The sequence below is a fragment of the Musca vetustissima genome, unplaced genomic scaffold (assembly GCF_032173495.1).
Source record: "Musca vetustissima isolate MV318-11 ecotype Yass unplaced genomic scaffold, APGP_CSIRO_Mvet_v1 utg26128, whole genome shotgun sequence".
Classification (NCBI taxonomy): domain Eukaryota; kingdom Metazoa; phylum Arthropoda; class Insecta; order Diptera; family Muscidae; genus Musca; species Musca vetustissima.
In genome coordinates this window covers 139,043-158,233 of record NW_026875694.1, presented here as the reverse complement: position 1 = coordinate 158,233, position 19,191 = coordinate 139,043, and the positions used below count along the sequence as shown (strand labels likewise).

Here is a 19,191-nt window from a genome sequence, read left to right as displayed (position 1 = left end):
CGCTTGAAGTGTTGACAATATTTTTCTTTTAAGCTATTTTAAAAACAGGAAAATCATCCCCATTTCTTCTTTGCTTTTAATGACGATAATGACAAGAAAATGATAGAAAAAGTAAATCATGCAGAACAAAAAAAAAAATGTTATCGAATGAAATAAATTGCATAAAAAGGTCTGCTATTGTCTAAAAAATTTGAGGTGAATTCGTATTCTTTTGGAAATCGTATATAAAAAAACTTATTTTGTTCTTATACCATAAACGATGCCCCTTCTTAAAGACTTCCGGCTTTTAAAATATTTTTGGGGAAACAAAGTATTTGAAAATTTTCAATAGGACGATTTCTAAAATCATTCAAGCGTGAATTAACAATAAAAACAGAACATATCTCAAGCAAGGATTAGAAACAAATTTCCAAATATCTACGCTTTTACCAATAACAATAACAATTGATTACATATTTTTGGCCAATACAATAATAAAAATTTCCACAACGTCCTGACTCTACTAAAAAATTGTTTAAAAATATTCTTTGAAAAATTCACATTTTAAACATATAGTGCTGCAATCGAATACCACAAAATCGTAATAGAGTTGTCATAAAAACATGACATTTATGTCTTTCAAAATGTAGCCCCGGCTGAATGCTAACTAATAACATATGTCAGAAATCTTTCAGATTGCCAGAGATGAGTTGCGGTAATGAAATGAAATACAATTTACAGTGAAACCTGCAACAACTTGACATATATTTTGGTCTAATTTTCTATGCATATTATATAGTCCTTTAAGAAATCAAAATCCTATCTAAAACCTGCCCATTTGTAGAGCAGTAATTGCTCATATGTGCATTGCCCCCTTTGTGGGTGTGTCCAAAAAAACAAAAAAGTTTTACTGTTTATTGTTGAGAAGGGAAAATTGTTTGTTTTCAAACTGGTTCTGGAATTTTATAATAAATTTTCAAAAAAGCAAAAACAAAACTGGCTTAACTTGCATTTTTAAAAAGGGAGGAGAATGCAAGCCATTGCAAAACCTGAAAGGCAAACAGAAAAATTAAAATTGTTTGCTTTGCTCATTTTTCCTGCGCACACACACACGACGTCTAGTGTTACGAAATTCATATCTAAAATTGCATATCTTTTTTTTTTTGTGCCCACCCTGGCCAACGACAGCCTGCCTGTGCCCAAGATTCATAATGTTCCACATGAATGGTTATAAAAGCTGTTGCAAACAACATCAGATATTCTGATGATGACGGCGGTGAAGATGTGGTGGTGAGGTGTCTTCTCGTCCTCAGAAAGAAGGGTGCAAAATATGAAAAAAAAAACAATTGTTAAACGTCAATGTTATTACTTTAATGTGTCTGCTTTAAGATGGTTCATGGCAGGGGTTAAATATCCTGGGAAATGTTGATAATTTATATATGTTTTTAAAGCTTTGAAAACTTTATGTAGAAATTAACACTTCTAAATAAAAAAATATTGTGGGTTGCATGTATTAGATCTTTGACAAAGATATTCTTAAAAAACCATGCATGTTTCATATGTCCTTAAAAAATCTTCTTCAAAAAATTCAAAAAAAAAATCCCTCAAAAAAATTGAAAAAAAAAAATCTAGGTATTTGTTTAGGTTGCGGAAATATTCTCTTCAAAATTTATTTATTTAAACATTTACGCCTGTAATAGGCTATTGAAGAATAATATAATAAATGAAAAAGCAGTAAGGAAAGTTCAAAAGTCGGACGGGGCCGACTATATGATACCCTTCACCATTTTGGATACATGCAAGACATGTTAATATCTACATCCTGTGGATAGAAAGGTCATAGAATCTTTGGAGGACCATTGAGATAAAATCGGGTGAAATCAAATGTGCTATCTAGGCAAATATTTGAAACAATTTAAAAACCCCATACACATACCATTCTGAAATCAATGAAAAATTGCATGTCAAACGGACAGACTTGGATTCTTTGGTGTACTATATATCTAAATCTGAACCGATTTTAAAAAATCTTCTCAGACATCAGTCTGGATCTAATGCAATACTCTGTGCAAAATGTTGTTCCAATCGGACAAATTTTTGGGAGTTTGGTGTATCATTCACAAAAAATCGGACAAAACTATATATGGGATCTATATCTAAATCTGAACCGATTTTTCCCAATTTCAATAGGGTTCGTCCTTGGACCAAATAAATGAACTGTGCCAAATTTCATCCAAATCGGATCATAAATGCGACCTGTACTTTGTTAACAAAAATACATGGACAGACGGACGGACATGCATAAATCGACTCAGAAAGTGATTCTATGCATATTTTCAAAAAGAACCATGTGTCTATCTGGTTTCTTTTTGCCTGTTACAAACATATGCACAAAGACATAATACCCTGTACCACAGTGTGATGAAGGGTATAAAAATCGAAGCAAGTGATAGGTCACTCATAAAATATTAAAAAACCAGTGAGCGGAGCGGTATAGTCGGACGGGGCCGACCATATGATACACTACACAACTTCCATGAAAATCTAACTTTCTATGGTTCTATATTCAGAGCTTTGCCAATATTTCGCGATCTAATTCTAATATTCAGTATACGTGTCCAAATTCTCTTTACCATGGGTTATGTTGTGATGTTGGGCTTTCAATTGTATGCTATGGGTCGAAACGAATAAAACAAAAAAAAATAAGTTTTCGGTCCACTTCATCCCAAAATTATTATGTGATCATCACCGAAAATTATAGGCATAACTGGAATCTAATGGAAAATTTCAAGGCGATCAGCGCTATATTTCCGCCTTCTAGTGTGGTAATGGGGTACTAAATAATATCTGAATACGTAAGCACCTGTAAATATTTACGTGTAACTCCCACATCTGAGTACATGCGACCATATAATTGGTATAAATTTAAAGGTCAACCACTCCTCTTCAACATACGGTCAACTTCTCGGGTATAGGTGCTTCATTAGCAAATATATACGCCATAGAATACAAATTTTGTAATTTTTCACACAAAAGTCAGGGTCCATTTGACCCGCTAAATATTGACCAATCCTTATCAAAATAGGCATGCTTATTCTTTGGCCCAATCCCCTTCTGGAGCGACCGGAAAAACGGACAAAAATTAAGTATTTGGTCCATTTCATCCACTAAATATTAACCGATCTTTATCAAAAACAATAGGGGTTTTCATTAGTCAGAATCCATCCTACATGCAAAATTTCGTGAAGATTGGTCCATAACTGTGGCCTGTATCGTGTTTACAAATTACGGACGGACACACATGTCTAGATCGACTCAGCTAGTCGAGATATGACGATCGGTATACTTAAAGGTGGGTCTAGACCCATATATTTCGCGGCGTTACAAACTCTTGGGGCTGCACAAAGCTATAATACCCTGACAACATAGTTCTGTAGGATATAAAAACTACGATTTAAAATAACGGCAATATTAGTTTCATAAAAAATATTTTTAAAAAATCTACGTCAGTCGTATGTCATTACAAAAAGATTAAAAAAAATACACGTCTGTGAAGGATCTCGAAAAGATATTAAAAAAAACATACTCTTATGTCGAAACTTTGAAAAAGTATTTAAAAAAATCATCATCTCTCATAGGGTATAGAAAAAATGTGTATATGGGCAATATTGCCAATTTTTTAACATAGCTGAAGCGGAGGTTCACTCCTTTATAACTCGGGAAATACTTAAGTATATGAAAAAAGTGAATAGTTTTGGGTTAATTGAACTGTCGTTGCAAACTGTTAATGATATTGACCTCCTAAGTGTATATGCGTGGAAGCTGTGTCTACTTCAATGTAAAAAAATGTGAAAAAACAGGTTGAGGCGAACCAGTTTTTTTAAGGTTCTCTATCGATTTGTGATTAAGCCACTCATTTCAAAGTAAAACTAAGAGCTAACAAAATGGGGACTACGTCCCTTTTGTATCATTTTTCAAAATTTTAACTGCATCTACATTTAAATGATGCTGACATTTTGAAGCTCGATTTTGACTGTTTTTGAATTTTACTTCTAGTTTTAATGCACAAACAGGAATTTCTATAAATCGATTATAAGATTATTGTAGTCGCGAATCTGAGTAATGTGATATATATTTTGTGTGTGTATTATGCACAGCTTCAGAGTAATACTCACCGAAGGTGGAAGTTTTGTGCGATCAAATTTCTAAAAAACCTATTTTTCGGGCCAAATTTTTAGATCTGTCAACTGAATGATATGGGTACCCGCGATCAATAAGGTTTTTTACGTTTCGGATGATATAAAATCTTCTTGGTGAAAATCCATCTACTAGAACGCACTGTGGGCGAAATGGACGATCTAGCGTCGTTTAATTCAAATTTCAAAGTGTTTAATTGCGCCAAAATTGTATCTCTATCGATTACTACTATCCCACTGATCTAATATATCGATTCTATTCTGATTGATATGATCTAGTTGAACAGCTGTGAGCTGTCAAACACAACATATGTTTCAGCCAATGCATAACTAAGCTTCAACACGTGTTTTCTTTGCATTGCCAAATTTTCTCTAAAGTTGCATTTGTCTCAATTAAGTGAATGCAAAGTTGATTTATTTATTGTTAGAGGTATGTATTAACTAAAAAAAATTTTGTTTGTGACCTGTGCTAAAGTGTTGTAGAAAAAATATAGTTCAAGTGTACTATACCACTCATCTGCTTGAAAAAATCCAAAGTAAGACTTCCGTAGACCGGAACTTCTGATATTCGTGTGTATTCGCGCTAGAATGTGTTTTTTTTAATTACTATGTCGTCTTGTGATTGTAAAATGTCCAAATGATCTGCAGCCACCTGCAACTTTACATGATATTGCATTTTTTAGGAAAAATGTCGATGCTCAGACGAGAAGTTTATTTACTATGGCGCAACGAGCCTATGTCTACTAAAAATTTTTCTGTCATTGAAACTCATATATTTAATAATATTATTAATATTAACATGTGCGATGCTAATAAATTTCATCTAATAATAAAAAAATAGAAAATTTGTAGCAAAATTGGCTGAGAAATGGAAATTCCATCGTAGAAGCAGCCACAAATTTGAAGAAAACAACAAGTAGTGGTTAGACGGATAACTTTTATTAGTTAATCCACTGACTAATCGCGGAACACCCGATAAGAAGTTTGACGAATATTCCATCAAAACGAAACTAACATGTTATCCAAATGGAGTCCAATTTACGAACTATTCAGCTCAAGTGCCTTTAAAAGATATGGTAGATCATATTGTTACGCGCCTCGAAGAAGCTCATTCTTCTATCAGAATTTAATGTTGGTGAACGGAGTGAGCAGAATCTCATTTTTTGCGGGCTCAAAGTCGATATTGAATCTTTTAGGCAATATGCTTTACAGACCGCAGAACTTACTGTATCCTTGGTTTTATATGCGGTGTTCCATACATAAAATCTTAATACATGGAGCCGATATAATTAAAGTATCACCACTTCAATTAGGAAAAATGTCGGAAGAAGCGTTAGAAGCCCGGAGAAGATTACCGCAATTTCCGTGAGCACCATACGCGAAAGACATCCCGATTAAATAAATGAAAGACTTAATGCATCCGCTTTTGTGTTTATCAGATCCCTTGATTTCAAACTTAGGCAAACCACAAGGCAAACAAAAAAATGTGTATCCAAATCGGAATAAGAAACTATTATTACAATAGTAATAATAGTTTCATATTTCGATTTGTATTTTTTCCTTTTTTTGTATTTATAATTAAATGTTTGTTATGAAAACAATTGAAATGTATGAAGTCTGAATAAGGCCAAAAATATTGTTAAAAAAATTAATAAATAAATGTTTAAAAAATGTTTTTATTATTAAAGTTTAATATATTTTTAGCCCCAAAGAATGAGAAACATTAAATATTCCAACTTAATCATGTTTTCCTGAATGAAATAAACAATGTCTAAAAAATTAAAAAATTGCAACTTAAAAAAAATAAAATTTAATATATATATATATATATAAATTAAATTTTAATTTTTTTTTTTGGTTTAAATCTGTAGCTTAATCTATTTTCAACTAAAAAAAATATTACAAAAAATAAAAAAAAATCAAAATCCCTAAGCGCTAACGGCGGGAACTTTCCAAAAACACGAAATTTAGCAAAAAATGTTTTTGAAAATATCGCGGATTTATTTGCGTTTTCTGTGGATCATTTCCGCTTCAATAAATGACCTCATACGGATTTTGATCTTTTTCGAAAAGAGAACTTTAAAAACTTCAGCCGAAAGATAGATGTACCCAATTTATCTCAAAAATAGTGCGAGCTGGCACATCCATGGTTCTTAATCGGTATAGATCGATGTATTTTTTTGGTGCAGACCGAAATCGGATGCGCTTTAATGGCATATGGTATGGAGTTTTTGGAAATTATGTATTTTTTTGGTGTGTGTGTGTGTGTGTGTGTGTATATCATTAATATAATGAAAATATTGATGTAATCTCCTATATTTTTTTATTTTTCTCATATTTTGCGAAGATGTGCAACTTTATCGCCATTATTATAATATATTCATATTCTTATTTTACGGATGAAGATATATATCAAAGTTTTTTTGTCAATATAATTAAAAAATAAACGCCAGCGTTAAATGTTTGAAAAAATATTTTTATATATTATGGCCTGTGTACCAAAAGAAATATTTAAAAAAATTTACGCCGGTAATAGGTCTTTGAAAAAATATTAAAAAAAAAACCAGTGAAAGGCCCCTGATGAAATATTAACAAAAAAAAACTACGTATATTTTAGTCACATTAAAAAAAACATCATTTTAAAATCCAGAGCTGTATTAGCGCTTTAAATAAATCATATGTGTTTTAGGTCCTCAAAAAATACAACCAAGGTCGTGCCGCTCCTTAAGGGAACCCCACCCATTCTCGATTTTAATTTTTCAAGATTTTCAATGGGCTGGTAAATCAATACCAATGCTTGTTAAGGTTTGTAACTTTGCACATATATATTTGAAGATTTAAAAGAGAAGAAAAATAATTTACAAAAAATTTTTGTTATTGTTTTGTTGTTGTTTTTTGTAATTAAAGAAAAGTCCTTATTTTTGATGGCGGGCATGATAACTTCTCACTGGAACATCGGAATCCGAAAATTCCAACGGTGTTAGAAAGAGTACATGTCTGGCTCTCGTATGAACTAGGATTATTGACTTCGCTCTAAAATTAACAAAATGGTGGACCTTTAAAAAAATATTTTTGGAAAATCGCCGATTTTTATCAAAAACCAAGTTAAAAAATAAGGAAGATCTTCACCGATTGGCTTTATCCTAGTTCATACGAGAGCTATACACTCCCAGAGAAACGTTGCAAAATTTTGAACCGATTGGATTATTAGTTTTTGAGTTATCGTGCCCGCCATTCGCAAAAAATGTTGAGAGAAAAACGCGTTTAAAGTTTGAGAAGCCCTTCAGCCGTCACTTGATGCTGACACAATAAATCGGATATATCTTCAAGAGTTCTTGTGATTTTCACTTGAAATTTTGTAGGGACATTCTAGAATTAGTGTAGATTCGAATTAAATCAAAAAAATGTTTGACCCCGAGAATGGGGGGGTCCCCTTAAAAAGCTATTTTTCCCAATTAATAAATAATTTTGGACTAATTTGGACTTAAAAAGAGTGTATTTAAGAGCAGTATTTTTACGCTAAAATAAAATTATCCAAATAAATGCAAAACTCTGTTTTTAACAGCTAATAATTTATTATTTTTGAGGTCTATCCTTACACACGTAAAATGTGAATTTTTTCTTATTGAAAAAAGAGCATTTCTTTGGGCGAAAATGCAAAGAACAATAGAAGTTGAATGTTGTAGCGAAATACTCTAGGGATGGGATGTTGACGACATTGTGAGAAAAAGAAATGGAAGAAAAAAATCATCACCTCCTGCTGAGTATTTATTTTTGTCATTACTTGCACTTCATTTATTCATTGACATATTTTTTTTTTTTGTAATCATTTCAAAAGAGAAGTACAAAAAAAACGGAATTTTAAAAATGTGTATGTACCACCAAAACTCAGATAATAATTAAGTGCAAAATATATGTTGTTCTTATGTGAATGAAATCATTCTGTATTCTCTTTAAAAGCTTCTTCTTAGCTGGCTTGGTACAGAACATTACGCCGAGCTTAAACAAGATTTTCTCTCAAACACTCTGGCTTGGTACAGAACATTAAGCCGAGCTTAAACAAGATTTTCTCCCAAACACTCTGTTTGCGCAAGTACACATGCTTCAGATCCATACAACAGCACGGGTAGTATCAACGTCTTGTACAGTGTGAATTAAGTCTGGCGAAAGGTGCCCTTGTTTTTCAATTGCTTACTCAGACCATAGTAGCATCTGTTGGCCAACACTATCCTTCTCCAAATTTCAAAACTGATGTCATTAGTGTTTATTTATGGCGGTACCAAGGTATATAAAAGTTTTGACCACCTCTAAGCTGTAGTATTGAAGTTCCGCAGTTGGTCCGAGTCTACTGGACGTCTTGTGCGTTGATACCATACCAGACCTACTTTGGCAGACTCATTTTCAATTTGTTCAAATGTCAATTTGTTCACTATGTCGAATCCTCGTTTCGTTTCGAACGCAGACATGGCTTTAAACACCTCTGAAAGGGCTGTCGATAAGCGGCTTTATAGTCGACGTATAGGTGAAATGTGTCGATGTGTTTTCCAGCTGAATAGAAAGAAGACTACGACCAAATGTTGCCACCTCATCCAATAGGTGAAAGTTATTTGTATTATGGGGGGGGTGGAATTATATTCCCGAGTGACTAAAACACCCACGAATAGCCGCTGCGATCCAGAAAAAATCTAACCGAGGACGATGATTATAATAGTATGCAGAAGCATCGAACGAGAAGTGTTGTACTGCCATAATAGTGGTGCTTAATGCCGATGTATGGCTTTATTTACCGCATTTAATTATACTGTTAGAAGATAGTAACCGCCAGGGAATATCAATGCCCACCATAAGTTATGGCATTTTGACTAAAGAGGTACAGAAGCGTTTAAATTACGTGGGTTTCTACCTTCCGGTCTTCTCTCTCATCAATAAGCATATAATGCTTCAAATTCCAATATAAAACTCCAGATTTTCTATTAGTCAGACACCCTTTTGCAATTCAATTCCACGCCAATACAATCCAGCAAGATTTCCTCTACGGGCGCAAAATCGAAACCTCTGGCTAGACTCGTAGACCTAGGGACCGACCCTTGACACCTGTGTTACCGAAAAGCTTCTGTGAGGTTAATACTCGGAACAGCTCTACTTAATAGCCGAAGCAGACCAGAAGGGTACAACGCTGGCCGAGAACATTTATGACCTGGCAACTCAACCAGACCAATTTCCTACAATCATCTTAAACAACAAACCTCAAGACTTTAAACACCGTACATTCCTGAACCATGAGATTGACATGCTGATTGACAAAATATCAGAGATCGGATGAGAGGAATTTCCGTAAAATCATCACTACTGCTGCCCCTAAGAAAAGAACAAACTCATCATCGATCGTAAGTCGTAAAAGTGTTTAGACCACAGAGTCTATACAAACTTGTGGAGAACGGTTAAGTCTCTCTCTCTCTCTCGAACCATGGAAGAAGATCAAAATGACGACTAGAAGGCCTTCGATAGGAGATTTTAATGCAAAATATTTTTGGTCCCATTGTCGGAAAATTCAGCCTCCATGAAGAAACATCAGACAACGGCATGAGGTTGATTGACTTCGCGGCAGGAAAAAACACCGGATTCAAACATCTCGATATACACAAGTCCATCTGGATTTCTCCCGACCTATAAGGAATATTTTACAAAGCTTCTGGTATAGAGGAATTAGCCTTCTTCTTATCAAATATAAAGTGATATCCAGTGTGCTGTGTGAACGGTTGAAGCCAATGTTCAATGGCATTATTGGACCATACCAATGCGGCTTCAGACCTGGCAAATCCACCATTGACCAGATTTTCACTCTGCGCCAAATACTGGAAAAGACCCACGAAAAACATATTACCACATACCAACTGTTCGTCGACTATGCATGATAACTTTAACTGACACAAGGTCAGCAGTTAACTTGTGGAACTTAAAAACAACAGCTTCGAGGTAGTGAACGATTTATATACCTCGGTACCGCCATAAACAAAACTAATAACAAAAGCTTTGCAATCCGTAGAAGATTGGTGTTGGCCAACAGATACTACTATGGTCTGAGTAAGCAATTCAAGTACAAAGCCACCTCTCGGCAGACCAAACTCACACTATACAAGACGCTGATACTACCCGTGCGGATTTATGGATCAGCAGAATTGGTACTTTTGCAAGCAGATGAGGCAGGTCTTGAAGTGTTTGAGGGAAAAGAAAAGATCTAAGGGCCGATCTGGGTTGACGGTGAATATCGCCGTCGAATGAACCATGAGTTGTACCATCTATTCTCGGACATCGACATAGTCAGGCGTATCGATCTGCAGCAACTACGTTGGCTAGGTCATGTTGTGAGAATAGATGAGGATGTCCCAAATCAAAAGACATATAAAAGCGAACCGACTGATGGCTCACACAGAAGGGGAAGACCTCGAATTCGATGGAAAGATAAAGTGGAAGACAACATTTCGGAATATGGTCTTTCAAATTTAAAGAGCTGCGCACCTACGCGCCTGGAAATCTTATTGAAATAAAGCTTCCACTAAATATAATGGTTGACCACACATTACCCACGATATGGGGTGTAACATTCGTCATCCTTTTACAATTTTAAGTCATAAGATGTGAAATAGGAATACACTCATCATGTCGCTGATCGGCTGTATTGGGAGGCTGAAAAAGAGATATTGTTATCCTCTTTTAGAAAGTAATTGGCAGCTCAATGGTAAGCTATGGGGAGCCAGTGTGGTTTACTACTGTAACTAAGGAAATTGTGTACTCCTGAGTACCGCCCTGAAAAAATCAACATCTCATGATGCCACTGCGCCATCTTCAGGAGTTGCCCGTAGACACAACCAAATGTTGTCAGCTCAGAACCAATTTGCGCATTATTTTTATTTTTTTGTCCCATTTTATTGCACTATGATGTCCCTTCGAGTGGATCATTACGAATCTTCTTGGTTATTTTATAAAAGAGGTTTATCTGGCCAACTTCTTCTATTACAAATAACTTCTGCTTCATCTAACAATATATGGCCGGATTTTTACCTCCTCATTTTCCTATGAATAAACATATAATTTAATTTTAGAATTCTGCCCTTAATTTATCTATATTAAATTTATGCAAATTACGTCAATAATCATATTTGCCAGACATACAAATGCAACAAACAAATCACATGATATACCTTGAAATATGAACAACAAAAATACGAAGCAGATGCAACAGTAGCAGCAGCAACACTTGATCACTCATTTTGCCATCAAATGAAATCCCAAACATTGGTCATGTTCCACTTGGTAGGATCTATATGGGTGGTAAAGGGTAAAGGAGGAAGAGGATGATGATTCCTCTAAAGATGTAAGCATTTGTTGTTTATAGTTTTTTTCGTCTTCTAAACAAGTGGACCGCCCAAGTACCTAATCAGAGAGTCATCTGCAGCAGCAGCAACATCGTCATCATTGGCCACCATATGCATGCCTGAGTAGCAGCAGCCAGCCAACTTGTCGTAGAAGCATTTATGTGAAATCAATTTATGAATTATAATGGCCCAAAAGGTACCACACAACAAATACATAAATCACTCTACCAACAATAAACCTAATCATGTAATTTAGTCGTGTGCCAAAAATTTAGACCAACCAGAAATCAACCAGCCACCAACAACAACATAAAAGAAAACCCAACAAGAACTAATCTTTTTTTGAGCGTATTTTTTCGCATTCGGAATATACTAAAGCAAATTTAATGAGGACTCTTTTGAGAATATTTATTTTTTTCATTTTGAATGTTACATTGAATACCTATAAATTACAACATAAGTGGAACAAGGTAATACATTGAAGAAAAAATAAAAATATTATTGTAATGATTGCGGAGTCGACCATTTGATACCCTATAACACCTTTTAAAAAAAATCACTTTGATTTAAATAAAAATCCAGGATGGATGGTCTTCTGGCGTAGTACAGGAAATAGACTACAAACCGATGTGTCCCGGTTTCAAATCCCAGCGGAGGAGAATAATTTTCGGATATTTGTAAAAATAGACTTACATCCTACTCTAGCTAAAAATCGTCCGAAGCTTCCTGCCATTCTAATACCCAACCTCGGCTCAACATAAACATATGATGACAATATCAAATAGGAATGACAAGGAATAACGCCAGCAAGAGGAAAATTGCAACATTAAATAAGCAAAGATCTCAACCACCGCACAATATTCAAATTTGTGTTGACTCTAGGCAACGATAGATCCATCAGTCCATGATATGACTAAATAGCCAATGACTCCAACCACTGGATAGCTGACCAAGCTGGAAAACAGCTGAGTGAAAAACAGCTAAGTGAAAAATAACTCACTAAGCAAGGACCCTAACCACTGTAGAATATTTAAGTAGCAGTTGTCTCTAGGCAAGGTTAGGTGGCAGCCCCATCATCTGGGATATGCTACATCAAACCGATAAAAATACAATGAATAACGAAACTAGGAATGACTGGAAATAGTGCCAGCCAGAGGAAAATGACAATAATAACTAATCAAGGACCCTAACCACTGCAGAAAAATTAAGAAATATTTTTTTATAGACAACGATATATGTTAGTCCTATTACCTATGACAGCTAATCAGGCAATCAAATTGTGGTGTGCCACTCAAAATTGACCGCTATATGCTCAAGAAAAACATGCGACAATTTGCTTCATAGAGCTTGTTACATGAAGAAGTTTCGTTGGAATTATCTCGTCTTCGAAGACATAAGCCGTAAACGCCTCCAATAGGGGACTTTTTCCCTGTTGTTATGATATCGTAACAATTTTGAGGTAGACGGCGTTCAACACAATGCGCCTTATCCTTAGTCTTCTCCAAGCCAACCACAAAAAGAGAGTCCTTTTTTCGTTCTCCTCGCTGTGGAATACTTTTAATTTCTTTACCAGAAGTGTCCTGTTCTGCAGGCCAAATATTTGGAGCATGCATTCTTTCGTGAAATCGTGTCCCAAACTCTAACGAAGATCGTTGTCTTTTATAGTTGAATAATGTCTCTTTTCCTCACCTGCTTAAATTTAGTGGTATCATTTATGGAGACGATATTTTCCTAATGGTTTCTATGATAATTGATGACTCAAATTATGGCATTAGATAGTCCCCTTTGAATTTGCAGCTATTCAGATCGATGTGCTCGACCGCATCCATCATATCCTTATGGATCTATTTTTTTTCGGATGAACTTCTCTCGTCGATCACTACATAGCATAACTCGTCTCTGTAGCGCCTCCCGGGAAGATTGCCAATTATTGATACCCTCATCCTTACTCGGAAAGTCTGGTTATTCGTTTTGGGATTCCCGGTCATTAATGAAGAATCCGATTCAGAGCTTGTCTTCTTGATATTAGAGTCAGCTTCGCCGCCTTCAGTCCATTCTCGAGACCATCTACTATAACGTTGGTTGCCACAGCTTTCTCTTTATATCAGCCGAAGGAACTTATTTATATTTTTGCGGGCTTGGCACTCGTCTGCTCTTTCGGAGACCTAATCCTATTCGCCGCTTCCGAGGAACTGTAGGGAAGGTTAGGATTATCTTATCAACCTCTCTACCATCTTATCGGCCTCTTCACTCCTCCGGAATTCTGAGTTTGTGTCCTCGCCTGTCACAAAATATTGGATTGAGATTATTCATTCCACGTGGTTCTTAAACTCGGATACATTTTAGCCCGTAAGCAGAATGGTGAGATTAATGTCAGCACTCTGCAGCTACGATTTCCTAGATCGTTCTGACGATGGACTTTTAAGATGCTTCAAAGACCAAAAACGTACACTACAACTTACATGATAATGGACATATGCGGTGATATCATCAGTTATGCAAGCGTAATGTCTATATAGTCACCAAAAAATTGAATTTTTTCGATTTTTTCTGTTGATATATAAAATCCACCATTATGCGAAGCATTTCGCATGGTGGATATGTTATCAGGCATATTGGGCAATGCCTCTTTTTATATCGAAGTTATTGCGAAATTACATCTGCAAAGTAAACTCCAACGTATAAAGGTTCGACATTAGCCATCATACCCGATCATATATTTCCTCCGAACAGATTTTTCATGTAGTGACGGAATTTTTGTTCCCTGGCGTACACCTTCGTATGTTTCATAGATGGCGTTGAACACAAATGACGCCTTACATTTTAGATGCCATAGAAGCAGAACTCATATGTGTCACAAACAGCTATAAGGTATTTAGAGTATCATTCCTTCTGTAGATCTATGGCAAAACTAATCTCAATTGTGCAAATATGATTTATGTTAGAGATTTAAAGAAAATATGAGTTTTTTTGCTATATCTGCAAAGATTCTATTTTCTATACTATTTTACACATTTGATCAGTCTTATGTCCAATTTAGTTCTAATTAATTTCCTAGTTGGATTAAAGATTGGAATGAAAAACAAATGAAAGAGGAACTCTTTGTAGAGTAAACACAACAATGTTTTGTATTTTTGTCGAATATGCCAGTACGTTTGTTTTTGAAATTTTCATAACATGTGTTCAAATTTCACATGTCCTCTTCTGTTGGTTCCGTTCTCTCTCACTCGCTCCCTCTTCCGTCCTTTCTTGCAAATAGCTAACAAACAAGCATTTAATGAAATCACACAAATTAATTTAATTTGATTCGGATTATGGATGTATGCCAGTGGTCTAATGATAAAATAGCTAAATCATCAAATTTTCTAGTTTATTGTAGCAGTCAGGGGGAGGGAAGGTTGTGTCTTTTTTTATTGTGTCAATCTAATTGTGATCATTATAAAGAAATTAAAAATAATACGAGAAAAATGGATCGGATGTGGGGAAAAATCGAATAATACTGTGGGATTCAAAGGGAAAGAAGGATAACATACATTTTGGGAGATGATGAGACCATTGGGACCAATGACTTATTCAAGAATTTATTGAGTTTCTGAACCCAAGGTACATCAAATTTTATCAGCATAATTCATACATTTTCGTCTGGCTCTAAAAGGCTACAACAATTACGACTGCCATTTTGTTAAAAATATATTTAAATATATGCGCATATATTTCTTTTTATGAAGAGCGATAATACATTTTATTGCACATATGGACCATTACATAGAATACAACCTGCGGAACAGGCAAAACAATTTTCCATTACAAAAATGTCATCAAATAGCTTTTATTGAATCTGATATGAATTTCCACATGGAATTACCCATATGAAAATAACTTTAAGCTATTAGCTACCATCTCCCCATTTGTCCATACAACTAATTCCATATAACTACTTTTGACATATGTTTTGTAAAAGAAGGGATGAGAGGGGAGGAGGAGGAAACTGTGACACATAAAACAATTCCCTAGAGTCGTTACATTTGCGGTAACGATTGTTATGTGTAAGAAAGACAGGAAGTGGTCAGATTTTTTACATATATACGGTAAAACAACACAGAGCGACAGGAAAAATCAAAAGGCAAACTCAATGACCACTATGAATTGGAGATTGAGGTGTGGGGAAACAAGAAAGTTTGCCAGACAATTGAAAGCTAATATAATAGTAGAAAAAGACAATCGCAGGGGGAGACAATCTCAAAGGTGTTTAATAAACATTGGAATCTGTCACTTTGATGGATTTTTATAGACACCTTCAGTGAATTGATTGTAATGTGATAAACAAATGCCGCTTGAGAATTTTTTTATATAGGCTGACTACAAATGGGAGAAAGGAGCATTCTAATTATCGGTATTAAAGATAGTATTGTTTTAGATATTAGTAACTGAAATTTACAATAAAATGCTATGCGATTTTTTTTATTCAGAAATGCTGAACGTATGATAAAAGTATTGTAAAAACTAGAGTTCAAGCAGATAATGAAAACAAACTGAATTGGATTCATGCCCGACTCAAAGAGATCACACGGTGCCACTTTTTGTCGTAAGATAGCAACCGGCTTACCCGGTTTGATAAATTACGTTAACTTGGATTGGATCACTTCCCTACAATTATTTTCATCAGAACTTTCCCTAACCATAGAAAGGTTAGCTTTTACGGAATTCAGAAAACTTATCATCCCATCAGATGTACGGGTACAAAAAAAGGATATCATTACATAATTTAATATGGAATACCTTAGATGATACCTACTTTTTCAGCAGAGGCGCTTGTATTAGCAAATTAGCGCGATGAATTACTTGCATCAAGCATCCCGAGAATGACAGAGCAAAGATGCAACCTCCGATATACAGGGTGAGATAAAAAAACTGCAACAAAATCAAACACCATCATTTTAACCTTTTTTTTTAAATTTTATTGAATGAAAAATTTTAGAATAAATTTAGATTTATTCGAATTAGTAACCTTCGCTGCCCGAATGTTGCTCTGCGGTATTTCGGCCCATTGCCGGCGAAGCGCCTGCTTAAGGTGATCGACACTTTTGTATTTTTTAGTGCCAACCTTGCTTTCCAAAATACTCCAGACACAATAGTCCAACGGCGGATTGGTATCCGGAGATTTTGGTGACCATTGTGCACTGGAAATTAAGCGAGGAACCTCATTTTGTAACCATTCTTGGGTGGCGAGTGCGATGGTGCTGAGTCCTGTTGGAATGTCAAAGGTCTGCGGCGAAAATATTCTTGAGGGTGTATTAAAGCCATACACCCTCCAGAATATTTTCGCGATAATATTCGGCATTTATTCAGATGCCATGGTCGATTAATACGAGTGGAGAGCGACCATCAGCTGTTATGGCGGCCCACACCATCACCAATGCTGGCGCTTGAGTTCTGGTGGTCAACCGAAGGTGCTGATCACTTTGGCAAGTAAACATGATCATATTGTTTGTTTACAAACTGCTAGACAACGAATGTTTTCTCATCGGAGAAAACCAAATTCGGCAGTACACCACTTTCGGCTTTAGCTCTATTTTCTTTCTGTTGCGGTGTAAGTTCTTGCGCTTTTTGGAATTACAATGGCTTTACCCCGAGCTCATTTTTCAATATTTGCCGAATGCAATATTGCGATATGTTCAGCTCACGAGCCATTTCTCGGCCACTTCTTTACTTTTCGAACCATTTCTGCTGATGTTGCTGTTCTTCCGTCCACTTCCTTGACGTCGGGGTACGCCACCAGTTTCAAGGTAACGAGCGATGGTACGAGACACAAAAGATTTATTCACATTTAAATGCTGGAGTGCTCTAACGATAGCCACTTGTTGTTTTCCATTTCTGGAAAATTCTCAACAAAATGCTTTTGTACGCTTGTAAACAATATAATGTGCTGTCACTGGAATAATTTTAACAGCTGTTGGTGGCGTGGCTTAGAAATTACAGGAGTCTTAAGTTGGTTGCAGTTTTTTCATCTCACCCTGTATATTTATTGTAAGTCTGAAATTGCCATATGAAGCTGGAACCTCAATTGAGTCTTCAAACTGCCGGATGTTCGTTCCCACAGATTGGAAAGTCTATAGCTTGATGTAAGATTTTTTCCTGACACATCAGTAAAGGAGTAAAATAGAGGTTGTAGAATGCGTTAAAAGCGTTTAACTTATTAATATGAAGAATATTAATTGTATGTATGGATCCCGATTTAGAACGTGGAGTCCTAGAATAACTTCAGTTTATACTGTTTAACACCTATCTTTCAGGAATTCAACGCCTAACAGACGCAACAAAAGAAATCTTGACGTACACTTATATAGTGATAGATCGATTTGTGAGGTACCAGTCGTCTGTTCGATTTTTGCCTCTGACCAAAAATTCGATTTTTAGTCTTTTTAATTTTTTTCTCTTGAAAAATCGACATGAAATTAGATTTTTATATGAATTTTTCTCAATAGTTAAAAAAAAGTTCTGAAAAGTGTAATTTTTGGACAATTTGGGCTATATGATAATAAATTAATCATTTATGATGATAAAACTAGATTTGACTTTTAGCCTTTTCAATACATAAAATCGATTAATCGTTTTTTTTTTTCGAAATTTGATTTACTTATACCTAGCGTCAGTATAAGTAGAAGAACTGTAGTGGGATATCCGCTCATAACTTCAGTGAATCATTGAGAAGCCTATCAATATTTCAGTGCAGAGCTTCATGATCTAGAAAGAGAGGTCCAAGAAACCTATCAAACAGGTTAGAATGGTAGTATTTATACTAATGTCATCAATATTTAATGGGTATAAATACTCAAAAATCATTTCGAATTTTCGTGAAAAATATATTCAACTTTGTATATAAAGCAATGTCCAAGACCTAGAGCTTTTAAATATATTTCAAAACACACATTTTTTGTATGTCATTTAGAATTAACTTGTCCGATATGATTTTGCATACATTAAAAGGTCGGTGTCACATTTCACCTGTCATGGCATTATTTTGGTTATTTTTTTTTTATTTTTTATCATTTTTATTTAGTTATTTACACATGATTTGCTTAGCCCAACATTATGCGACAGGCAATTCAAAACGAATAATCCATCTCTAGCAAAATCAAAATTTGGAGAATTTGAATCAAATTTTGGAAAACAGGTTTTTATTTTCAAATTTGTTATATTCATTCATAAACGAAAAAAGACAACTTCTCTTCTTTCAAAGTGATGTAGGTTAATATTTAACCGAAAAGATATGCTGCCCTGCTTTCATATGATTATGTTAATAAGGCAAATATTTTGAGTTTTTGTATTTTTAATTTTCTTATGGACAGGTTTTTGTAATATGATAGGCAGATTTATTTGTATAAATGACAGAACAACAAAAATATGAGTAAGTAAGCAATTAAAAAAAAACAACAGCCAAAATTTATAAGATGAATATTTTTTCAGGACCTAACACAGGCCTAGATTTCAAGATAATTGTTTACAGAACCTTACAGGCATGTATTTTTTAAGCATATTCTCCTCAAAAACCTAAAAAGGCGTGTATATTTAAAGAATATTTTTTCAAAAATCTTAAACAGGCGTGGATTTTTAAAGAATATTTTTCCAATGACCTAAAA

At 34.9% G+C, this 19,191-nt stretch overlaps 1 long non-coding RNA gene across 2 annotated transcripts in view; it reads left to right on the top strand.

Annotated features, from left to right (window-relative positions):
* The window catches only part of LOC133338227 (uncharacterized), a 30,995-nt gene extending 13,418 nt beyond the window's left edge, over positions 1–17,577 (top strand). For both annotated transcript variants that reach the window (XR_009754626.1, XR_009754625.1), the window contains exon 2: positions 16,852–17,577. This is a non-coding gene — a long non-coding RNA (uncharacterized LOC133338227). The remainder of the gene's footprint in view (positions 1–16,851) is intronic.
* Positions 17,578–19,191: the final 1,614 nt, after the last annotated feature.